Source organism: Aethalodelphis obliquidens, unplaced genomic scaffold (genome assembly GCF_003676395.1).
Source record: "Aethalodelphis obliquidens isolate GAN/ISIS:26980383/991018 unplaced genomic scaffold, ASM367639v1 scaffold2, whole genome shotgun sequence".
NCBI lineage: Eukaryota > Metazoa > Chordata > Mammalia > Artiodactyla > Delphinidae > Aethalodelphis > Aethalodelphis obliquidens.
In genome coordinates, this window is record NW_020837946.1 from 14,077,143 (window position 1) to 14,101,749 (window position 24,607).

Here is a 24,607-nt window from a genome sequence, read left to right on the forward strand (position 1 = left end):
CTAGCCAGGTCCCAGCTACACTTCTCTGTGGCCGTTCTCTGCCAGCTAGTCACTCTCCCACAGCATGGGAGACTTTGGCCCGTGGGCTTTCTCTCCTCCCCTAGTCCCACAGTCCATGTAGGGGATGCTTCCGATTCCTGCTTCCTTAACCATCTCGACTCCAGTGACCCCCAACCACTCCAGCTACTGGGTCCTCTACATCCAAATCTTGCCCTCACCCAGAGACGCTCAGCTTCTGAAATCAGCATCTCAGTGTCTCTGCACCACAGGCTCCTTCCTTCCAGGTTGCAAACTGGTACTCCCATGGCAACTCTTCTTGAACACAAGAGATCTGTTCCTTTCCCTCCTTCCAGTTTGGCAGGTGCCTTTCATGGCCCACTCTAATGAGAAAGTAGGGGTCACCAGTTTGAAGTCTCCCCACGTCCTACCCCATTTCCTTCCTACAGATTTTTCCAGATTTACCCACATCCAAGAAATCTTCTTAAGCATCTGTTGTGTCCAGGCACTTTGCTAGGCCCTGGTGTATGGTAAATGTAGCCGGTCGCTGTTCTCTTGGAACAGTCTTTCCTGTGGCAGCAAACAGACACAAAGAAACCTAACTATGCTCTAATAAAATAAGAATAAGGCAGAATAATAGAAGAGAAATCAAGTTGGGGCAGGGACTTAGAGAAGGTTAGAGAGAAGACTTTCCTGTGGCAGTGCCTCATGTCTCCCAGTGAACTCTTTTCTTTTTTAACAGTGTTTTTAAAATGCCATAACCTCCCTTGTCAATGCACCCCCAGCTCACCTACAGCCACCACCTGTCTCCCAGGCTTCTTAAATGAGTTAACACTTCCCCAGGCTTCCCTTTTTTCTTAACTCTCTGCAAGCTGGCCAGAGACTCCCCAAAGTAGGAGAAGACCCCACAACTCCTGCATGAGTGGTCCTGAGCATGTGTCCTAGACCTCTCTGCAGCATCGGATACGGATCTTTCCTCTTTTTCTGATGGATGCTTTTCTCCTTCCCTAGTTGCCACCTCCTACTGGTTTGCCTTCTGCCACCCTGGCACCTCCACCACCTCCTGGGGTGACCCAGGGCTCTGTTCTTACCCCTCTTCAGCTTCATGCAGAATGTTTGGGATACCACATTCCCACAGCTTCCACTTTCACCAGTACGAAGTGAGTCCCAGATTGGTACCTGCAGCTAGTTACCTAAAGTCTATGCCCTTTAGGCAGAAAAACCCACAGTAAGTCGAAAACTGATTTTAGTTCTCATCACCCACTCCGTACCTGTTTCAGCCTTGACCAAAATTTATCCTTTTTTTTTTTTTTTTTTTTTTTTGCTGGTGACTCGGCTGTTTACCAAGGTGCTAAAGCAGGAACCTCCCTCCCAGGGACGCTGGGCTCCTCCAGCAACCGCCTGCCGCCCGCATCCAGTCACTGAGTCCTTCTCGTGCTGTGAAATCCCATAAACCTCTGCTCTGGTCACCATGGCCCTGCCCTGCTTTAGAGCCCAGAAGTGGCAAAATGGTGGCCAGTGTGCCAATTCCAGCTGGCAGACGTGTTGCTGGCTTGAACACAAGTATACAAAAATCGTGTGAATATTTGGAAATGTTACGATATCACTTGGATTTATAGCTCCTCTTAAAAACCAGGAGGCCTGGAACAGGAGGCCTACGTTCCCACGTGGCAGCACTTGGCTGGCACGGAGCTTCCAGTGCCTGGCCATGCTGGAGGCTGCTTGCTTCCCGCTTCCTCTTGCACCCATGGTCCCCATTTACAGCAGCTTCCTAGCTCCCGTGGGCTTCCAACCATAGGCTGGGGGACCGTCAACAGCCCAGGAATGCTGAGTGGCTGACTGCACCGTTTCCTGCCTGGTCTGTTGCAGTAGCTTTGCACCCCTTTCAAACCATCATCCACATTGCTTCTGGGGCTACTTACCTCAGGGCCCTCAAATCCGAATCTGCTTGTGTCCCTCCTGATAAAAACTCAGTGCCTCCCTCTTGCCTTGGGGACAGACGCCGACTCTGAAGGAGTAGCTGTGTTGCGTCACAAGCTAGGTATCTCAGATAGAAAGGTGAGCTTTCTATTGACTTTTTAAGGTGATGTACCTGCATTTCTCAAAATGCTTTTGAACCTCTATAAGGAGGGTCGCTAATATGTAATTCCAGTGTTTTCTCACCCTTACTGAGATGCAGTCTCTGCTGTTTACAAACCGTTTCCACAGGCCTCACCACCTTCCCACTGCCTCATAACCACTCTGGAAGGAGACGGGGCAGGGTTGATTCCACATCCCAAGGCACGGGCTGCCCCAGAAGACCTCAGCCCTTGGAACATGGCGGAGCCCATTTCACATGGTGCCCAGAGTCATACAGTATGTCCCCAAGGTCACTCAGCTGCCTTTGGGCAGTCCTGTCCCAGAAGTCCTCAGCCCTCAGCCAGGGAACTTTCCACAGTGCCCTGCCCTGCTCTCCTCCCTAGCAACTCCCCAGACTGCCGGCCATTTGTAATGACAGAGTCCAAGCTTTCTTCAACCCTTTCCCACCTCCCTGCCTTGTACCCTCCCGCAAACTTTGTTCTCTTGCAAAACTGAACTCCCTGCAGACTCCTCACACCATGGCGGTGCCCTTACTCCCCGCCTTGGCTCCTATGGGACCTCTGCCTGGAATTCTCTTTCTCCATCTTCTGCATTCATTGTCTGGCCAACTTCCCCTTTTTCAAGACTCATGTCTAGTATCACCTGTTCCAAAAAGTCTTTCCTGAAGACCAGTGTCTCCCAGTCCCCTGTGGCACACGTGTGGTGTGTGCACACACATGTACATCCTACCAAGTGGATGCCTCTCTGACGGCGGTTACTGTGTCATAGCAACATACTCTACCCACCAGATTCTTAGTGCCGTGAAGTCGTGCCTGTGTTCTGGTTTCATTCGTACCAGCAGTGGTGCGTGACCCAAAGGCATTTAATGGCTGTTGAACTAAACCATATTCATATTTTTCATAAGTTTGCTGCACACTTTATGAAAGAGAGCTTGTCTTTGGGGCTTAAAGAGGAGCTCTCCTCCCAGACCTCTACCCCTGGTGCCGGATACTTCTGCATTTAATATATATCTTCACATTAAAAAAAAAAAATCTTTGATCAACCATGTCTTCTAAAAGACAGAACATTACCTAGAAAAAAGCAGAAGTCTAATACAGAAGTGCTTCTGTGTCTGTGTTCACTTCAGTTACCCTCATCCGAACCCTCTTTGGCTTCATTCTGTCTTCCTTGAAGTCCACTGGCTGTACTTCGTATTTCACAGTTTATACAAGGTAGGAGAATACCTTCTGGTTTATTTCCATTAACCTTCTCGGTGAGGGTGATACATGCCCTCTTGCTGACCCTTGTTTTTCGTTTTGTTTTGTTTTTCAATTTTTACCAGGGCAGTTTTTTGGCTGTCTTAAGCCGGGTTTGGTGGAAAGAGCCCTGGGTTGGGAGAGGGTCTGGGCTATGCCACAAACGATTTACATAGTTGACTGTCTAGAACTTAATTTCCTTGCCTATACAATGGGTGTGTTGAAATAGTGATCTCAAAGCTGCCTTATTTAAAGAAACAATTTAACTTCTTGGCTAATTTTCCTTTCTGACCCAGCTTTCTCATAAATATCAGGCCTAGGGGAAATTTTTTCTTAAATGCATTGTTTTATGTTTATCTACATGAAATTCTTCTCTTTCATTTTCCTTCTCTTTTAAACCTAAGAAATATATATTCAGTTTGGTTCTTCAGGACTTAGAAATAGCATTGAGGCCCAACATGAAGATTTATTTAGTTTGTATTCCCACTTGGAGGCATTTATAAAAATGTTAAATAGATTGGGTCCCATATACTTGGATCTTCTTTGCAAACCACTGTTTCCAACCATAAATGTGCCCGTCTTCTCTTTCCAAAACCATCTTTCCTCATGAGTACATTGCACGCCTGATCTAAAAATCAATATTGGGTTTTAAAAAAATACCCTTAGGTATGAAATGGAGTGAAATGCAATAAACTACATCTTTAGGTTGTTTCTTTTCTATAAGTTCACAGTTTGTCTAAGAACACTGAAAGACTAGGCCAATTTTATTTCTCTTTTGAGAAATGCTACCTTTCACCCAATGGGACAAGTCAATTTACACAGTAAATGATTCTCCCCTTATTCTGCTGTTAGATTTCTAGGTCTGGATGGAAGCCCAGCCCAGAGAAGTTGGCGTTCCTTCTGCAACTCTTTTTGTGCATGGGGATGGCCACGGAGCCTAAGCAATCCTCTATTTGTAATTCCATTCATGCATCTGGACAAACATTTCATCTCCACTTCACCTTTGAATTCCTTCAAAGGTTGGGGTGGACACCCTAATCCAAGATCAGATGAGGAATACCCCATGCTCCTGCTTCAGTCTGACCTCAGACTTTGCCCTTTGTCTCAGAAGATAATTGGAGAATTGGAATCCACTGTGCCTTTCTATTTTTATCAGTTAATTCTTGGGAGACAGATAATGTGGAGGGGTCTTAATATAAAACAGAAAAACTCTGATGAAAAGGCAGAAAGGATTTCTTCTAGTGACTGCAAATCTTGGTGAATGTACTTTGTTTCGTTTTTGTGATGCCTTCCCGCACCTTGCAGCAGTGAGAAGTCCGGTAACCTGGGGAATTTCTAAGAACATACTAAAAACAGCATCAGTACTTTCTCCCCCTTCCCTTCCCCGCTCCATTTAGTGCCAACTAATACAGCTATAGAAAAATTAACTACTTGTTTTGGGCCTAAGTTTTTATGGACCAAATCTTGAAAGTGGGTGTGGGTATGCGGGAGAGTTTAACCCCAAATACGAAGCCCACTGGAAAATGTATGTGGTGACTGCAAATGAAAATAGATTTTTCTTTCTTTCTTTTGAGAAAATGCTACATAGATAATGGCAGTGTTCGCATCCTCTACTAAAGAGGTTTTTTCTTTTTTTAACTGGGGAATCCACTTAGGAAGAAATTATTTTTATTGAGGATTTGGTCATTGATTGGATTATATGAGCTTTAACTACCGTCTTATCTTTTGGTTATAAGGGCAGAAACCCCAATCAAAATAACTGACTCAGAAACACGGAGAGCATGGGGGGAACTACTGGCTTATGCTGCCGCGCCCGAGCCATGGCGGAGGTGCTTTGGCCTTGGAGGTGACTGGAACTAGAGACTCAGGGCCTTGGGCCTCTTTTCTCTCCCTCCATGTCTCTTGTCTCCGGACCATGACATGACTGCAGGCACCTTCAGGCTTATCTCCCTACAGCCTTAGGATCAAAGAGGAAAGATGAGCTTTCTGTCAGTTCCAGTGGGGAAAATCGTATGGAGGCGCTCTGATTGGCTCAGGTTGGGTCATGTGTCTTTCCCTGGACCAATGGCTGTGGTCAGGGGAATGGGATGCTATGACTGGCCAGATTCTGAGTCACAGGTTCAAGCCTGCAGTCAGGGGAGGAGGGAGTACTGAGAGGGTGTGCTGGATAGGCAAGTTAGCTCAACTGTCATTAGTATTTGTTTGCAGTCGACAGAGGCACTGTGCTATCACCTCCAGCCTCATGTTTGCTTGTTGGACAGATACTAATATTCCCACTCGGACAGTTGTGAAGAAGAACGTGGAGCTGCCCAGGTGTCCATGGTTATTCATACAACCTGTACGTGTCAATGCCAGAGCCTGCACCCAGGTCTGTAAATGTGTGCGCTGTGAGCTGGTACCATGAGCTGTCAGAGATTTACGACTCGTCAATATTTATAACCTCTCGAAAGGAAATTCCTGTCAAACAACGGGCCTCCTTTCAAGAGACCAGCTTCTCACTTTGCTGTATGATCTGCTTCAGTAAGACAACCAAAACAGAGATGGAAACAGACTAATATTTGTGTGTTATGATTGAAGTAATGTTTTTATGCCTTTTGGCCCCTGGGCCCAGTTGTTCCTTAGATACTTGTTTTTTTCCTGGGACTCAGATGCTAAAATTAGTACTGACCTTTGGATTGAAAAGGTAGAGTACATATACCCAGAGTCCAGGGGAATAACTTAGGCTGAGCTGGATAAAACTCAACTGAAGAACAAGTGTGACATGATTTTTAAAAGATGTCTAATTGAACTCCACAAATGTGTGGAGACTTAGCATAAAACATGGAGGTTTAACTTTTCTTTTTATTGTTTTTTTAATTTTTTAATTTGTTATTTTTTGCGGTATGCGGGCCTCTCACTGTTGTGGCCTCTCCCGTTGTGGAGCACAGGCTCCGGACGCGCAGGCTCAGCGGCCATGGCTCATGGGCCCAGCTGCTCCGCTGCATGTGGGATCCTCCCAGACCGGGGCATGAACTCATGTCCCCTGCATCGGCAGGCGGACTCTCAACCACTGCACCACCAGGGAAGCCCCTATAGTTTTTTTTACATTTAACTTTATTTCAAAGTTTGTCACATCAAATGGTACGTGCTTTCTTCCTCCCCCTCTTCCTTAGTCTAGTGTAGTAATTAAGAGTATGGAGGATGTAGAGACCGACAGGCTTTGGTGTGAATCTAGATTATATCGGTTACTAGTTGGAGGCCAGAAGGCCATAGCCAATTGCCTAGACTTCTCCAAGCCTCAGTTTCATCATCTGTGAGTTGGACATGAAGGTAACCACATCTTAAGTGTTGTGAGGGTGCCGTGGAGAGTATGTTTTAGGTGCTGAGCACAGGGTCTAGAATGGAGCTGACTTCCAGGGCACGAGGTGGCAGTGGGGTTCCAGGCAAACATTTAACTCCTCCGGGACTGGTGTTTTCATTGCGCCTTTGACCTGAAGAATGAGCGGCTTGCTCTCTGTGTTTGCATACCTAGTTGCCAGACCCCTTTTCTGTAAAACTCTCAGTGAGTAGCACTCCTAGGGATCAGCTGGTCATCTGTCCTTTCCACAGGCTTCCAGCTCCTCCAGTACTGGCCATGGAGCAAAGGATGGCTGATGCCAGAAGTAAACTCCCTTTTACTCCACCTTATGAGGAAATGTAAGCAGCAGTGTTACCAGAAGTTCCTTCTAGAGGCACATTGCAGGCTAGCCCTGTCAGGCTGGGCGCTGTGTTTGTTTGTTTTGGTTTTTTGTTAGTTATGAAGAATGAATAAATTGTGCAGTAGGAAAAATAATCTATTTAGGTTTTTGCAGATGTAGCATCCAGAGTCTTCTCTTTTTGTTCTCATTTTTCCGATTGAGAAAAAGTCATTCTACTGTATCCAGTGATGTCCATATACCTAGAAATAACCATTTTAACCACACACTGAATGTATTTAAAACACCTTTAATTATTCCTTCAATATACAAAAGAGTTCTATGAATGTTGGATTAACCACTGCCAACATCGTTAGATAGGAAATGTATTTTCTGCTGCCATTAGTATGATTTTTTTAGGATTTTACTGGCAGATATCCACATGGGACTTTATACAGCACTCAGTGTATGCCCACACGTGAATTATTGCTCAGACAATGGGATGGGAGATGCCAGGGAGATTCTATGTGATGGCTTAATTACAAAGAGAGTTTTCTTTCTAAAGGTGTGGATTTTCTTTTTGGAATTAATTTACTTGATAGACTCATATCATCTCTTGCCAAACCTCTGTTCATTTCTAGCAACTTGGAGGATTGGCCAGAGATGCCGAAGTATCCGTAGTGACCCTGTTCTTGCGCAGCAAGGTGGTAAATCATGACTGTCAAAGTGCTAATCATACTAATGTGAATGAATTCAGCAATTACTGAAAACAGAGTTGTTCCATGCCTGTGTATCACTTATTGGTGTCAAATTTCTTTGAGAACAATATATTTTTTATGTATACAATGGCAAAAATGTGCTTTTCTCTTACTCTCTACCGTGTGTTCTCGTTATGTGTGTGTCTTATCCACCCCACTAGGAAACCGCCAGGACTTTGTGGTCTCTCTTACTCCTCTGGGCTCCTTTCACAGTACCTGACACAGAGGAGCCCAAAAGACGCTTGAAAGGGGAGAATGAAGCGCAAGCTCATTGGATCATCAGGGTGTCAAGGGCTGTGAGGCACATTTTATACATGATCTTGTTGAATCTAAACAGCCCTTGTAAGGTAGAAAGTAGTCCTAGTTTACAGGTGAGAAAACTGAGATTCAGGTGTGTGGAGTACCCTGCTGAGATTCCCACCCATGGGGATGTTCTCTCCAGGGCTGGGTGTCTCGCAGAGGAGAGTTTTGATTCTGAAACATTTTTTTCAGGGAATGACTGAGGCCAAACAGTGGTGATGGAGCAGCAGTGCAGGGAACCACAGACCATTGCTGGATGGAGAATGACTTGGGGAGTCAGATGGACCTGGGTTTAAATGACTATTCTATGCTTAGTAGTTTTGTGTCTGCAAACTACTACCCGCCCCCAGTGTGCTCCATTTCCAAAGCTAGAGAATGGAGGTGTTGAGGATGCAGCTTCCTTGCGGAGAGAGATAGTATTGTTCCTGTCTTACACACAGGGAAATAGGAAGTATCATGAATTAGGACACTTGACAAGCCTGAGGTCATTCTGTAGATGAGGAACTCGGAGGCTCCATGAGGGTCAGGAACATGGGCAAGTGATGGACTGTGTCCAGGTCTCAATTTCCTCCCATGTGAATTGAGGGCTTTGATGCCTGGCTTGCCAGGAGCCCGAGAGCGTCAGCCATGCTGATGCGAAAGCCCTTTACACATAGGAGTTTCTTAAATGTCAGTCACTGGGTCAGGGCTGTGACTTAGGTCACTTGGCAAGGTCAGGGCTGTGGCCGAGTGAGGATTCACCTCTCTGTTCCTATCACTTGTCACCTCTCCAGACGCAAGTCTAGGTACAGTTTGGTAACAGACCGCCATGACCTGTCACTCACCCCTGGTTAGCCCCCAGAGTACCCCCACTGACCTGGGGACTGTTACCACTCATTCCTTAGGGCCACTGGCTGGTTCATGTCTCCCTTCCTCTTTGTTGTTCACACCCATGTTCTCAAAGAGGATTATTCCCCGAGAGAAAAAGGGTTTCCCAACGCTTACTCTTGATGAATCTGCCCCACACAGGACTTCAAAGGAGCACGAGGTGGCAGATCTGGTGTATTTGGGTGGCACGCAGTGTGAGAGCTACTTTTTGAGCGCTTACTCGGTGATAGGTGCTCTGCGAGACAAGAAGTAGCCACAAAATAAGTTGACCTTTGAGGATCTTCCCTATGTAGGTAGAAAAGGCATATCCGTGAGACTTTAGCAATTGAAGATAGTCTAGAACAGCGGTACACCGTAGTGGGGTGGCAGCAGGGGCATTCGGGGGAAGCACTGTCTGTAGAGGATTTAAATGTAATAGTGAAGTTACCTCAGGCTTGGTTTGCTTTTTATTATCACTGTGTGCCATGGTGATAAACTATTTCTCCCCTGGACCAGACCATCACCCTGCCCCTCACTACTGTTCTGGGTCACTTATCCACTGCTGTGTAATGAGTGCCATGGATGAGATGCTCAGGATGTCCCACTGGACTGGTCGGTGTGTGCTGAGTTGTTGGTGTGAAGGGACTCTAGGAGCGCCGTGTGTGGCCCTGGTGACCGGAGCGGCCACTGGTGCCAGCCCAAAGCCACGGCCGTGCACTGCCTCCCTAAATCCACTTGGCAGCCCTGAAAGGCTGGAGGCCCGAGGTCGTTCTATGGATGAGGGACCCGGAGCCTCCGTGAGGGTCAGGAATGCAGGCAACTGATGGACGGTGTCCAGTTCTCGATTTCCTCCCGCGTGAAATGAGGGCTGTGATGCCCACTTTCTAGGAGCCTGAGAAGCTCAGCCGTGCTGATGCTAAAGCCCTTTACACATAGGAGTTTCTTAAATGTCAGTTGCTACTAATCACGTGTGTTCGTGTTCGCGCGCAGGGGTGTGTGTGTGTGTGTGTGTGTGTGTGTGTGTGTGTGTGTGCGCGCAGAGGTAAGTCTGTGCACAATGTGAAGCGTTGGCTCGTAGCTAATAAGCACAAATGTCCAGACAGCCCTCGGGGGTAATGCAGTCCTTTCTTTTTCTTTCATGTTACTCTCCATGAAAACCGTTTTGATCTAAATTGTGTAGAATTGCTATTTACTGATTTGTATCAATAATAATGAATTGGCCGGTTAGTCTCTCATGTGGTCTCTATGACTAAAGATGTGGAGATAACTTCTCCATGGGGGAGAAATCAGATCTCATAAAAAATATGACAGCTTTGGAAAGTGTGAAACATTACTTGCATGGAACTTCTACTTTCATTAAATACTCAAGACTACAAGACACGGAGTGTCCAGAGCTGCAGTAAGGCCCGCTCTCTTCCGAGTCACGCACGCACACTGAATTGGTGCCTGAGAGATGCCTTAATGAGTCACTGAAAAGCACTAAAATGGTGGAATTTTGTCTGTGAAAATGAGAGTGTCCTAGTTTAAAAACCGTGTACATGAATATGAAGTGAAAAATTTATCTGAAATTGTCCCTCAGAGAAAGAGAGATTTGCTAGATATAAGGGTCCATTTTACAAAGATCCTGATATGTTTTTGGTCAGAGTTCACCAAAAGCACTGGATGGACGAGACTCATGAGAACACATGGGGAAGGCGTATTAGCCTGAAATCCCCTGTATCAATTCTTATTGTGAATGCTTTTAGCGACTGCATGATGAAAAAGGGTTTTTTAAAAAAAAGGCAGAGAAGATGGCAGAAGAATAAGTGGAGATCACCTTCCTGCCCACAAATACATCAGAAATACATTTACACGTGGAACTGCTCCTATAGAACACCTACTGAACGCTGGCAGAAGATCTCAGACCTCCCAAAAGGCAAGAAACTCCCTACGTACCTGGGTAGGGCAAAAGAAAAAAGAATAAACAGAGAAAAGAAAACGGACGGATCCTGCACCAGTGGGAGGGAGCTGTGAAGGAGGAAAGGTTTCCACACACTAGGAAGCCCTTTCGCGGGCGGAGACTGCGGGTGGCGGAGAGGGAAAGCTTCGGAGCCGCGGAGGAGAGCGCAGCCACAGGGGTGCGGAGAGCAAGGTGGAGAGATTCCCGCACGGAGGATCGGTGCCGACTGGCACTCACCAGCCCGAGAGGCTTGTCTGCTCACCCGCTAGGGCGGGCAGGGCTGGGAGCTGAGGCTCGGGCTTCGGTCGGAGCGCAGGGAGAGGGCTGGGGTTGGCGGCGTGAACACAGCCTGAAGGGGTTAGTGCGCCACGGCTAGCCGGGAAGGAGTCTGGGAAAAGTCTGGAGGTGCCGAAGAGGCAAGAAACATTTTCTTGCCTCTTCGTTTCTTGTTGCGTGAGGAGAGGGGATTCAGACCACCGCTTAAAGGAGCTCCAGAGACGGATGCGACCCACGACCATCAGCGCAGACCCCAGACACGGGCATGAGACGCTAAGGCTGCTGCTGCTGCCACCAAGAAGCCTGTGTGCGAGCACAGGTCACTATCCACACCCCTCTACTGGGGAGCCTGTGCAGCCCGCTACTGCCAGGGTCCCAGGATCCAGGGACAACTTCCCTGGGAGAACACACGGCGCGCCTCAGGCTGGTGCAATGTCACGCCGGCCTCTGCCGCCGTAGGCTCGCCCCGCACTCCGTGCCCCTCCCTCCCCCCGGCCTGAGTGAACCAGAGCCCCCGAAGCAGCTGCTCCTTTAACCCCGTCCTCTCTGAGCGAAGAACAGACGCCCTCAGGCAACCTACACGCAGATGCGGGGCCAAATACAAAGCTGAGCCCCTGGGAGCTGTGAGAACAAAGAAGAGAAAGGGAAATCTCTCCCAGCAGCCTCAGGAACAGTGGATTAAATCTCCACAATCAACTTGATGTACCCTACATCTGTGGAATACCTGAACAGACAACGAATCATCCCAAATTGAGGAGGTGGACTTTGGGAGCAACTATATATATTTTTTTCCCTTTTTCTCTTTTTGTGAGTGTGTATGTGTATGCTTCTGTGTGTGATTTTGTCTGTATAGCTTTGCTTTTACCATTTGTCCTAGGGTTCTGTCTGTCCGTTATTTTTGTTTGTTTGTTTTGTTTTGTTTTGTTTTGGTATAGTTTTAGCACTTGTTATTGGTGGATTTGTCTTTTGGTTTGGTTGCTCTCTTCCTTTCCGTTTTTTAAATTACTTTTTAAATTTTTAACAATTTTTTTTACTTTAATAACTTTATTTTATTTTATTTTTTCTTTCTTTCTTTCTTTTTTTTCTCCCTTTTATTCTGAGCCATGTGGATGACAGGGTCTTGGTGTTCTGACTGGGCATCAGGCCTCTGCCTCTGAGGTGGAAGAGCCAAGGTCAGTACATTGGTCGACCACAGACCTCCCAGCTCCATGTAATATGAAATGGTGTAAATCTCCCAGAGATCTCCATCTCAACGCCAAGACCCAGCTCCACTCAACTACCAGCAAGCTACAGTGCTGGACACCCTATGCCAAACAACTAGGAAGACAGGAACACAACCCCACCCATTAGCAGAGAGGCTGCCTAAAATCATAATAAGGCCACAGACACCCGAAAACACACCACCAGACGTGGACCTGCCCACCAGAAAGACAAGATCCAGCCTCATCCACCAGAACACAGGCACTAGTCCCCTCCACCAGGAAGCCTACACAACCCACAGAACCAACCTTAGCCACTGGAGACAGACACCAAAAACAACAGGAACTATGAATCTGCAGCCTGCAAAAAGGAGACCCCAAACACAGTAAGTTAAGCAAAATGAGAAGACACAGAAGCACAGCAGATGAAGGAGCAAGGTAAAAACCCACCAGACCAAACAAATTAAGAAGAAATAGGCAGTCTACCTGAAAAAGATTTCAGAATAATGATAGTAAAGATGATCCAAAATCTTGGAAATAGAATGGAGAAAATACAAGAAACGTTAAACTAGGACCTAGAAGAACTAAAGAGCAAAGAAACAATGATGAACAACACAATAAATGAAATTAAAAATTCTCTAGAAGGAATCAATAGCAGAATAACGGAGGGAGAAGAACGGATAAGTGACCTGGAAGATAAAATAATGGAAATAACTACCATAGAGCAGAATAAAGAAAAAAGAATGAAAAGAATTGAGGACAGTCTCAGAAACCTCTGGGACAATATTAAACGCACCAACCTTAGAATTATAGGGGTCCCAGAAGCAGAAGAGAAAAAAAAAGGGACTGAGAAAATATTAGAAGATATTGTAGTTGAAAACTTCCCTAATATGGGAAAGGAAATAGTTAATCAAGTCCAGGAAGTGCAGAGAGCCCCATACAGAATAAATCCAAGGAGAAACACGCCAAGGCACATATTAATCAAACTATCAAAAATTAAATACAAAGAAAAGATATTAAAAGCAGCAAGGGAGAAATAACATACAACAGAATTCCCATTAGGTTAATAGCTGATCTTTCAGCAGAAACTCTGCAAGCCAGAAGGGAGTGGCAAGACATATTTGAAGTGATGAAAGGGAAAAATCTACAACCAAGATTACTCTACCCAGCAAGGATCTCATTCAGATTCTATAGACAAATTAAAACCTTTACAGATAAGCAAAAGCTAAGAGAATTCAGCACCACCAAACCAGCTTTACAACAAATGCTAAAGGAACTTCTCTAGGCAAGAAACACAAGAGAAGAAAAAGACCTATGATAACAAACCCAAAACAATTAAGAAAATGGTACTTTGAACATACACATCGATAATTACCTTAAATGTAAATGGATTAAATGCTGCAACCAAAAGACATAGACTGGCTGAATGGATACAAAAACAAAACCCGTATATATGCTATCTACAAGAGACCCACTGCAGACCTAGGGACACATACAGACTGAAAATGAGTGGATGGAAAAAGATATTCCATGCAAATGGAAATCAAAAGAATGCTGGAGGGCTTCCCTGGTGGCGCAGTGGTTGAGAGTCCACCTGCCAATGCAGGGGACATGGGTTCGTGCCCTGGTCCAGGAAGATCCCACATGCTGTGGAGCAGCTAGGCCCATGAGCCATGGCTGCTGAGCCTGCGCATCTGGAGCCTGTGCTCCACAACGGGAGAGGCCACAACAGTGAGAGGCCTGTGTACCTCAAAAAAAAAAAAAAAGAAAGAAAGCTGGAGTAGCAATACTCATATCAGACAAAATAGACTTTAAAACAAAGACTATTACAGGAACCAAAGAAGGGCACTATATAATGATAAAGGGATCAAATCCAAGAAGAAGATATAACAATTGTAAATATTTATGCACCCAACATAGGAGCACCTCAATACATATGGCAAATGCTAACAGCCATAAGAGGGGAAATCGACAGTAAAACAATCATACTAGGGGACTTTAACACCCCACCTTCACCAATGGACAGATCATCCAAAATGAAAATAAATAAGGAAACACAAGCTTTAAATGATACATTATACAAGATGTACTTAATTGATATTTATAGGACATTCCATCCAAAAACAACAGAATACACTTTCTTCTCAAGTGCTCATGGAACATTCTCCAGGATAGATCATATCTTGGGTCACAAATCAAGCCTTGGTAAATTTAAGAAAATTGAAATTGTATCAAGTATCTTTTCCGACCACAACGCTATGAGACTAGATATCAATTACAGGAAAAGATCTGTAAAAAATACAAACACATGGAGGCTAAACAATACACTACTTAATAACCAAGAGATCACTGAAGAAATCAAAGAGGAAATCTAAAAACACCTAGAAACAAATGACAGTGAAAACACGATGACCCAAAACCTATGGAATGCAGCAAAAGCAGTTCTAAGAGGGAAGTTTATAGCAACACAACCCTACATTAAGAAACAAGAAACAGGCTTCCCTGGTGGCGCAGTGGTTGAGAGTCCGCCTGCCGTTGCAGGGGACATGGATTTGTGCTCTGCAACGGGAGAGGCCACAACAGTGAGAGGCCTGCGTACCCCCCACCAAAAAATAAGAAACAAGAAACATCTCAAACAACCTAACCTTACACCCAAAGCAATTAGAGAAAGAAGAACAAAAAAACCCCAAAGTTAGCAGAATGAAAGAAATCATAAAGATCAGATCAGAAATAAATGAAAAAGGAATGAAGGAAACAATAGCAAAGATCAATAAAACTAAAAGCTGTTTTTTTGAGAAGATAAACAAAATTGATAAACCATTAGCCAGACTCATCAAGAAAAAAAGAGAGAAGACTCAAATCAGTAGAATTAGAAATGAAAAAGAAGTAACAACTGACACTGCAGAAATATGAAGGATCATGAGAGATTACCAGAAGCAACTATATGCCAATAAAATGGACAACCTAGAAGAAATGGACAAATTCTTAGAAAAGCACAACCTTCTGAGACTGAACCAGGAAGAAATAGAAAATATAAACAGACCAATCACAAGCACTGAAATGGAAACTGTGATTAAAAACCTTCCAACAAACAAAAGCCCAGGACCAGACGGCTTCACAGGAGAATTCTATCAAACATTTAGAACAGAGCTAACACCTATCCTTCTCAAACTCTTCCAAAATATAGCAGAGGACTGTAGCCTGTGCTATAGATGGGAGTGACTGTATGACTGAAATGCAGACTGGATGACTGAAACACTCCCAAACTCATTCTACGAGGCCACCATAACCCTGATACCAAAAAGAGACAAAGATGTCACAAAGAAAGAAAACTACAGGCCAATATCACTGATGAACATAGATGCAAAAATCCTCAACAAAATACTAGCAAACAGAATCCGACAGCACATTAAAAGGATTATAACACCATGATCAAGTGGGGTTTATCCCAGGAATGCAAGGATTCTTCAATATACGAAAATCAATCAATGTAATACACCACATTAACAAATTGAAGAGTAAAAACGATATGATCATCTCAATAGATGCAGAAAAAGCTTTTGACAAAATTCAACACTGATTTATGATAAAAACCCTCCAGAAAGCAGGCATAGAGGGAACTTACCTCAACATAATAAAGGCCATATATGACAAATCCACAGCCAACATCGTCCTCAATGGTGAAAAACTGAAACCATTTCCACTTAGATCAGGAGCAACACAAGGTTGCCCGCTCTCGCCACTGTTATTCAACATAGTTTTGGAAGTTTTAGCCACAGCAATCAAAGAAGAAAAAGGAATCCAAATTGGAAAAGAAGAAGTAAAGCTGTCACTGTTTGCAGATGACATGATACTATACATAGAGAATCCTAACGATGCTACCAGAAAACTGCTAGAGCTAATCAATGAATCTCATAAAGTAGCAGGATACAAAGTTAATGCACAGAAATCTCTTGCATTCCTATACACTAATGATGAAAAATCTGAAAGTGAAATTAGGGAAACACACCCATTTACCATTGCAACAAAAAGAACAAAATACCTAGGAATAAACCTACCTAAGGAGGTAAAAGACCTGTATGCAGAAAACTATAAGACACTGATGAAAGAAATTAAAAATGATACAAACAGATGGAGAGATATACTGTGTTCCTGAATTGGAGGAATCAACATTGTGAAAATGACTATATTACCTAAAGCAATCTACAGATTCAGTGTAATCCCTTTCAAACTACCACTGGCATTTTTCATAGAACTAGAACAAAAAATTTCACAATTTGTATGGAAACACAAAAGACCCCGAATATCCAAAGCAATCTTGAGAAAGAAAAACAGAGCTGGAGGAATCAGGCTCCCTGACTTCAGACCATACTACAAAGCTACAGTAATCAAGAGAGTATGGTACTGGCACAAAAAACGAAGTATAGATCAATGGAGCAGGATAGAAAGCCCAGAGATAAACCCACACACATATGGTCACCTTATTTTTGATGAAGGAGGCAAGAATATACAATGGAGAAAAGACTGCCTCTTCAATAAGTGGTGCTGGGAAAACTGGACAGCTACATGTAAAAGAATGAAATTAGGACACTCCCTAACACCATACACAAAAATAAACTCAAAATGGATTAAAGACCTAAATATAAGGCCAGACACTATAAAACTCTTAGAGGAAAACATAGGCAGCACACTCTATGACGTAAATCACAGCAAGATCCTTTTTGACCCACCTCCCAGAGAAATGGAAATAAAAACAAAAATAAACAAATGGGACCTAATGAAACTTCAAAGCTTTTGCACAGCAAAGGAAACCATAAACAAGACAAAAATACAACCCTCAGAATGGAGAAAATATTTGCAAACCAAGCAACTGACAAAGGATTAATCTCCAAAATCTACAAGCAGCTCGTGCAGCTCAATATCAAAAAAATAAACAACCCAATCCAAAAATGGGCAGAAGACCTAAATAGACATTTCTCCAAAGAAGATATACAGATTGCTAACAAACACATGAAAGGATGCTCAACATCACTAATCATTAGAGAAATGCCAATCAAAACTACAATGAGGTATCACCTCACACCAGTCAGAATGGCCATCATGAAAAAATCTACAAACAATAAATGCTGGAGAGGGTGTGGAGAAAAGGGAGCCCTCTGGCACTGTTGGTGGGAATGTAAATTGGTTCAGCCACTATGGAGCACAGTATGGAGGTTCTTTAAAAAAGTAAAAATAGGGCTTCCCTGGTGGCACAGTGGTTGAGAATCTGCCTGCTAATGCAGGGGACATGGGTTCGAGCCCTGGTCTGGGAGGATCCCACATGCTGCGGAGCAACTAGGCCCGTGAGCCACAACTACTGAGCGTGCGCGTCTGGAGCCTGTGCTCCGCAACAAGAGAGGCCGCGATAGTGAGAGGCCCGCGCACACCATTTTAAAGCAATTATACTCCAATAAAGATGTTAAAAAAAAAAAAAGGCAGAGAAATCGAATACAGACTTAGTCATTACTGCAGAGGTCATGACTTCACAGTCGCCAAATGTTGAATGTTGTATTAGTTAAGGTCACGCTAGTTGCCGTAACAAATAAACGCAAACGTGTACCGTGGTTCAAACATGATGGAAGGTTATTCTCCATTTGCATAAAGCCCCACATAGGTGTGTCACTTTCCTGGTGCGGACCTGGTGATTCAGTGACCCAGCCTCCTTCCGTCGTGTGGCTCCACTTCATTTAACGTGTGGGTTCCCAGGGCATGATGCTTGTCAGCAAGAAGCTGGTGGAAGCAGAAAGGTCATGGCAGAATGCGCATGGCAGGTCTTGATGGGCCAGGCCTGAGGGCAGCATACATCACTTCCACTCCCGTTTCGCTGACGGCATTTCAGTCATACAGTCATATAGCACAGGCTACAGTCCTATCTTTAGAAGAAGAGGAAATGGGTTTGCTGAGTAGGTAGCTATTCTGTCAGATGAAATTTTATCAAAACCACAAAGGGTCATTTTAAAATGGAACACAGTAATATGCTGTGGGGATCACAGATATATTTTTTACCTATGAGAGCCACTGTGCTGATGCTCTGTGAAGGGCTTCTTATGGCTTAGGATAGATTTTTCCATGGCAGTGTCACACATAGATTTGGAAAGCGCGGTATCACAGGCAACTTGGAAGAAAAGTGGATAATGTGCTCGGGGAAATCGTTAGACAACACAAAAAGCGATGACAGGCATGTAGAAGATGTCTGGGGAAAATGCTGAACTAAATTGCTTCACAGAAGGTGGCAATGGAAAGAAAGGTTCTATTTCTAGAGTCACATAATATACGTGCTTTCACGTGTTAGTCATAAAGTTTACTTAGTCCTGTGGACCAAAACTTGGGTGGGCTGGGGAAGAGGTGTCAGGATCTTCTTGTTGGGGAAGAGGGCTGTCGTTTTTGGGAGATACCATATATTCAAGCACATATTAGAACGTAAAAAATAAAGACTTTCATGATGGAAGAAGGGGCGCCTCTTGCAGCTTGGGAGAGTGTCGTCAGGTGTGCTCAGAGCACCATTCTGCAACCGGGAGCAGAAGGCGAGGCGAAGCTGGGGGACGGGATCAACGCCAATCCTGAGCTCTGACGGGGGGTGGCGGGGTGAGGTAGGTGAAAGAAGACCCGGAAGAATAGGACAAAGGGGGAGGCAGTTGACAGCGTGACGGGCGCATCTCTGCCCTCTCTCTGGAAGAAGCCTCTGGCAACATCCGTCGCGCCGAGGTGGGCATATCCACGTGGTCCTCGCCTCTTTCTTGCTGTGTGACGTGAGGCAGATGCCTCAACCTCTCTGCATTTCTGTTACCTCAACCGTATCCCGAGCGGCTCACGTGAGATTTAGTAAGACGCTGTGCTCACAGGGCTGTACACACAGGAAGAGTTTTAGAAACAGCCTCCCGTCTCCTGTGCAGAGACTCGCCGGCTCCACTGTTGGTGAGCATTGTCTCCATAACTGGCCCTGAGAAAAGGGGGAGGCATTCTCCCCCTGCAAACTGTGGCTTCATGACAAAGAGAAGCTCAGCCTCCTATCCCGAAGGATTCCTCAGTGCAGTGCCTTATAGCAGAGGTTAGGCAACGGTGAGAACTTTCATTGTCATTGGTTTTTTTTTTGTATATCTGGTATTGATTCTTCTTTTCCTTTAATTTTATTGGAGTATAGTTGATTTACAGTGCTGTACACCTGAAACTAAAAACTAACGCAACGTTGTAAGTCATTGATTTTTAATTCCTGAAATCCTTTTTCTACCTGAGCTTTGTATAAAGGCCGTTCCTATGAGGAAGAGTTCTGTGGGACCTGAGAGTTGTCATATCACTTCTCAGGACAGTGTTTCATGTGTGTACCTTCTGAGGTGCAGAATGGGGGAGAGGGGTAATCACTGATTTGACAGATGAGGAAGCTGAGACACAGAGCAGGGATTTATGCTACACAGGCAGGCCTAGGGCTAGACAATCCTATTCCACCACCGTTTCAAAGTGGACACAGGTTAGAGCAACTCCCCTCCCCCTACCAGATCCCTTCGGAAGGCACCAGCGGAGACCTCAGTGAGAAAAATCAAGTCAGGCTAAAGGAAGAACCTTGGTATTTGAGTAACTAAAGCCAAGTTTGGAATTGTGCTTCCCATAACTTCAGGTGGTTTCTAAGCTTTGCAGAACTTTGCTGGTTAGATGGTTGCTTGCTGGGAAAAGAAAAACCAAAAACAACAACGACAAAAACATGGAAGTAGAGAGTGGTCATCTTAAATATTCCTTTGGGATTTTATTTGTTTACAAACTCATCTCGCTGTCCTTTTGGGAGATATTCTCTGGGCCACAGAAGTTTGAATGGGTCAAGTCTAGGAGTGTTTGTATTCCTTTTACATCCATTGCTTTAAAAGTCACTTGGAGCCTTGAAAACCTCAGTTCCTAGTGTGAAAACTTAGGCATGGTTGAGGCTCACCAAGCAATGTTGACCTAAGTGTGCAGAGCACTTGGTGACAACGCTTGACTGTACATTGTACAGCAGGGGATGCACGTTGAACTTCCTCCTGGATGCTTTAACTCATGCATTATATGTGCAGTATTTTCAATTAGCTGCAGAAAAAAGTACCTTCGGTGTGGGTCTATTTTTACAGCTGGGAATTGCCCTGAAAACACAACTATTTCATACATGTGAGATTTATTTAAATGACTCACGGAGTATTTGCAGTTTAACCAATAATTGAAAATATTATTGCAGTGTGGCAGATAAAAGTCGGAAGTCATTTTGCATTCCTCCAAGCTCAATAGGGTTATGTTAGTCCAAGGGGCGGGCAGTGGACAGCGGGTGAGAGCAGTGTTGAGATTCGATCCTTCCCATTTCATTCCCGGGCTGTGCTAACACCATGGAAAGAAAGAGACCGCCTGGCCTAAGGATGCTGTGAGAGGGTGTTCTCAGCAAGGACCCAAAGCACTAAGGTGTTCTCTTGTCTCTCTCTCCTGTTTTCACGTACCAGACACAGATGGAAGGTCCGATCATATGTGAGGAGCCCCATCCTTCCCCTGATTCTTCGCCGACTACCTGTTTCTTCCCTACCATGCTTTTGCCCCCTGTTTCACATCAGCTGTCACCCAACTCACCAAGGCAGAAAGCTAGCTTGAGACTCTCAGGATGGGCCAACCAGCCCCTCCGTGGTGGTTCATAAACATTACCAGGGATTTGGGATACGTGTTCCCGCTGAAAGGATGTTGTAAATGGTAGTTAGGTAGCGCTGTATTAAAATGCATTCTTGCTTCTGTGATTCAGTCAAAGCATGGGTTACTTAGGCATTCTGTGGGCAGAATTCAAATCCTAACCACCAATTTTTAATTTTTCTCTGGGTCAACAGTTCTTAGCCAGGGGCTATCCCCCTCTTTCCCAGGAACGTTTGTCAATGCCTGCAGACATTTGGTTGTCACACTGGGTGAGTGGTGCTACTGGCATGTAATGGGGAGGCCAGAGATACAGCTAAACATCTCACAATACACAGGGCAGCCGCTACAACACAGAGCTATCCAGTCCCAAATGTCAATAGTGCCAAGCTGTGAAAGCTTGCTCTAGAAAAAAAGAAATATCTTCCCCAAAGACTTTTCAATCCCAACCTGCCTGTAAGATGGTGGCTTCTGCAATCGACATTAGTACGTGAGGTGAATTCAGGTGCTCGCCAAAGGGCTGGCTTCTTCATCGATGCCCTGGTTACATAGAGAATCCCTTGGTATCCCTTGTGCCGCGCTGGACACTGGGGAAGCTTGGTGAACAGAACAGAAAATGTCCCGCCCCACCCCCAGTCAGAAGGAGCAGGATTATGGAGGCTGGAGGTGGGAAAGAGCCTGGCAGCTTCTACAAACTGCTAGGGGGAGAGTGTATCTGTCAAAGGAAGCCAAATCCGAGCAGGCTGGCCAGGTCGTAGGCTGTGGGAGGGTAAGAGTTCAGGGAAGCCACTGCAGGTTTGATGCAGGTCTTGGTGCCAGAAGTCAAGGTCAGCCTTCCGTATCAGCAAGGTCACTGGGCAGTGCAGACGGTGGGTTCAGTGTGGGAGACTGATGTCTTCTTCCAGGAATGTCGGTGGCTTGCTTAGCACAAAGAAGGCAGAGAGAGTAGACCATTCAGGAACCGTCTCAGGGGTGGAGAGATAGAGCTTGTTGATGGTTCAGTGGGGTCGGGGAGAGGCTGGAGGATGACCCAGACTTTCTGCTTAGATTCTTGAGTGGGTGGGGAGCTGCACTTACGGGGAGGTAGATCCTGGAGGAACAGCAAGTTTAGGGAGGAGGAATACTCTTTCCTCCCATTACAGAATCTCTGTGAAAACCGATAAGGGCACTTCTCCATCTTTCTCCCCAATGTTTCTTTTGAAAAGAAGCATTGGGCTTTAGAGTCAGCTCTGTTAGCTAAAATCTAAGATATTTCTCCTGGATTACCTCTTCTCTCCAGTTCCCATCATAATTGGCTTTCCAATGTAGCTCAGAGTTATTTCTAAATGGCTTCCTTGGGCAATCATCAGGCATTTTCTCTGTGAGATATCCTCTCCATCTAAGCAAATTAAACAGTAATGAGACTCTGCACACCATCCAGGCTTCTGAGATACAGCTTGTCTGGCTTTGCCACACTAAAACTTTTTAAAAATTGTGATAGTCTAATCCTGCCCTATTCCATTTTCAGCTGGTAGGAAACACTTTTCCTTATTCATGAGTCTGGCAGTCTTGGAGGAAGCACCAGGAAATCATCAGAGACTGATGCCCGTTTCCTGGGTTCCTCAGTAACCATTGGTCCTTTCCTGACGCCAACGCCAGGGCCATTCAAGGAGGCTGCATGGGGCCCAGCTGCTGCCTCGGGAGGACAAGGCCACTCAGGTCACCTTCCCTGAGGACTTGTGACCAGAGGTGAAACTCTGATAAAGTCACATGGTAGACCCTTGAAGCCCACCTGCAGCAGAAACATGAAGGAAATGGGCCACAGTTGAAAAAAGACCACGAGTAAATAGAAAAGGCAGCTTAAAAATTCCCTTTGACTTTCAGAAATTGGAATTTGGGGAAATTTTGCCTCTGAGGAAACTGTTAGGATGGGCTGGCGAGTCCACCTTCAGAGGCTGAGGAGAGAGACCCCAGGACTCCTCGACCCTCTGTGATAACGGCAGTCGGGGCAGAGCCAGCTTGGTTGAGCCCTTGGTGTTCGAGAGCTGTCCAAAGAACCTGAGATGGGGCTTCCCTGGTGGCGCAGTGGTTGAGAGTCCGCCTGCTGATGCAGGGGACACGGGTTCGTGCCCCGGTCCAGGAGGATCCCACATGCCGCGGAGCGGCTGGGCCCGTGAGCCATGGCCACTGAGCCTGCACGTCTGGAGCCTGTGCTCCGCAACGGGAGAGGCCACAACAGTGAGAGGCCCGCGTACCGCAAAAAAAAAAAAAAAAAAAAAAAAAGAACCTGAGATGTATCACCCATTTTTATTCCTCACATCAGCCCCTGAGGCAGGGACTACTGTTGTACAGTGGGCACAGTGAAGTGTAGTGCTTGTCGAAAGTCATGCAGTGAGTTGGTGCGGGACCTCGTCTGAACTTGAGGAGTTTGTCTCAGGAGGCTTACAGAGGCCAAGATGCCTAAGAGTTTGTGCTCTCTCAAAGAGTTATTAAAAGGCACAATTATGCAAAAAAATATTTTTGGTATCTTTTTTAGAATATTGACATTTTTAATGTGCCTGCAGTAATTGGGAAAAGAAAGTAAATAATAAAAAGATCTGTCTTAAGGTGTATTTGTTTGCTGACTAAAAGTTTTAAATGAGGGGTTTTATTTTTTACTTTTTATTTGAAGGTAGTTGTAGATTTTTTTTTCACATCTTTATTGGAGTATAAATGCTTTACAGTGTTGTGTTAGTTTCTGCTGTACAACAAAGTGAATCAGCTATATGTATACATATATCCCCATATCCCCTCCCTCCCATCCTCCCTATCCCATCCTTCTAGGTCATCACAAAGCATCGAGTTGATCTCCTTGTGCTATGCATAGGACCCAGCAATCCAACTCCTGGGCATATACCCTGAGAAAACTATAATTCAAAAAGATACATGTACCACAATGTTCATTGCAGCTCTATTCACAATAGCCAGGACGTGGAAGCAACCTAAGTGTCCACAACAGATGAATGGATAAAGAAGATGTGGCACATATGTACAATGGAATATTACTCAGCCATGAAAAGAAATGAAATTGAGTTATTTATAGTGAGGTGGGTGGACCTAGAGTCTGTCATACAGAGTGAAGTAAGTCAGAAAGAGGAAAACAAATACCGTATGCTAACACACATATATGGAATCTAAAAAAAAAAAAAAAAAGGTTCTGATGAACCTAGTGGCAGGGCAGGAATAAAGACGCAGACGTAGAGAACAGACTTGAGGGCACAGGGGGAAAAGGGGAAGCTGGGGTGAAGTGGAAGAGTACCATTGACATATACGCTACCAAATGTAAAATGGATGGCTAGTGGGAAGGTAGTTGTAGATTGATACGCAGTAATAAAAAACGGTAGAGGGAGATCCCATATAATCCTTCACCTCGTTCCCCCAAAGGTGTCATCTTGCGCAACCAGTACGCAGCAATAAATACCGCAACTAGGACATTGATATTGTATAATACACCTCGTTCAGATGTCAACAGTTTGACATGTACTCGCGTGTGTGTGTGTGTGTGTGTGTGTGTGTACTTATTTCTATGCAATTTTATCATACTGTAGATTTGTGTCACCACCACAGTCAAGACACAGAACAGTTTCATCACCAGGACCCCCTCATGCAAGCTTTCTATAGTCACATCCATCCACCTCCC

General features: G+C 45.0%; 1 protein-coding gene across 3 annotated transcripts in view; it reads left to right on the forward strand.

Annotated features, from left to right (window-relative positions):
• The window catches only part of SERPINE2 (serpin family E member 2), a 72,513-nt gene that overhangs the window by 2,169 nt on the left and 45,737 nt on the right, over window positions 1–24,607 (forward strand). Inside the window, exon 1 of one of the 3 annotated variants that reach the window (XM_027120003.1) lies at window positions 5,661–5,679. The exons of the other annotated variants lie outside the window; for them this stretch is intronic. The gene's annotated coding sequence lies outside the window, so the exon portion shown is untranslated. Of the gene's footprint in view, window positions 1–5,660; window positions 5,680–24,607 lie in introns of those variants that run through there. 3 annotated transcript variants of the gene reach the window in all.